This window comes from Protobothrops mucrosquamatus, unplaced genomic scaffold, assembly GCF_001527695.2.
Source record: "Protobothrops mucrosquamatus isolate PMUCROS unplaced genomic scaffold, P.Mucros_1.0 scaffold81, whole genome shotgun sequence".
Classification (NCBI taxonomy): Eukaryota; Metazoa; Chordata; class Lepidosauria; order Squamata; family Viperidae; genus Protobothrops; species Protobothrops mucrosquamatus.
The window spans coordinates 133,241-134,562 of NW_015386458.1; positions in this window are offsets into that span (position 1 = coordinate 133,241).

Sequence of the window (1,322 nt, forward strand, 5' to 3'; positions counted from 1 at the left end):
TTTCCATCAAGCGGGATTGGCCTAGGGGGGGATTTTATAGGGATTTTAAAGGGATTTTATAATATTAAACTTAATACAGGTTATTTAATATATATTTTAATTTGGCTTTTAGAGATATCTATTGTATTGTACTGTTTTTATTTACCTGTAAGCTGCCCTGAGTCCCTCGGGAGAAGGGCGGGGTATAAATGGGATTAAAAAAAAAATAAAAAAAAATGAATAAGTAATCTCTTTATTGATCTTCTCCTTACAACCAAACAAGCAGCAAAATGCATGCAGGCCTTTTATAGAGTCCTGAATCTGGACAGTGTCAGCCAATAGGAAGCTGGCTGTTTTCGCACCTTGCACATGTGCACAAGGCTGGCGACAACCATTCTGGTCCCGGGCAGCTTTTGGTCTGCTCGGGACCATTTGCAACATTTCTGAGCCTGCTGAATGCTTCAGCAGGCTCAGGACACAACACCCCTCCCCCTTAGATAAAACACACCTAAGCTGTACGCACAGGTACATTTGTTCAAGGGGCAGGGAATAGTGGAGTTACACTGGCCTGCACACAGGCAGAGCACTTCTTCAAAATAATTATTTTAACTAAACAAAATGCACCCCAAAATCATATATGGTATATAACACTCTATACTGAGTGTTAGTCAACATCCTGTTACAGACTAGCAAGGTTCCCTTTGTATTGACAGAAACCTCACATAGTCTCCAAGATGTTTGGGTGGGCACTTGGCCTGCTGTGACCTTCTAATAGCCAGTGAGTGTACCTGGCCTACCTGCTCACCTGCCAGGCTAGGCAGACCAGGACTTTGATGCCCCAAGGACCCAGGTGACCCACCCAGCTGCTGACTGGCTGGACCCTCTAAGTCCAAGCCAGAGTTCCTTGGAGGGGTGGAAGTCCCCGAGTCCAGAATGGACTCCTCTTAGGAGTGCTGCCCCTCGAGCCCAAGGCCAGCAGCTGGAGTGGCCTGAGTGGCAGAAGTGCCCCAGTGCTCCATAGCCCCCGTGTACGTGCCGGAGGTGCCAGAGTCAGGAGCCACCTCCATGGCAAACCCCCTTTCTAAGGACTTCCTTTTTGGAGCAATAGCTGAACTGTGTGAGTGCCCCTGATGAAATTCCCAGTCTGGGGCTGTGTTTGAATTATGTGGGTACCCCCGGTGCGACTCCCTGTCTGGAGCACTATCTGAAGTATTTGGATTATGTGGGTACCCCCGGTGCGACTCCCTGTCTGGAGCACTATCTGAAGTATTTGGATTATGTGGGTACCCCCGGTGCGACTCCCTGTCTGGAGCAATAACTGATGTGCAGGATGACCCCCCCCC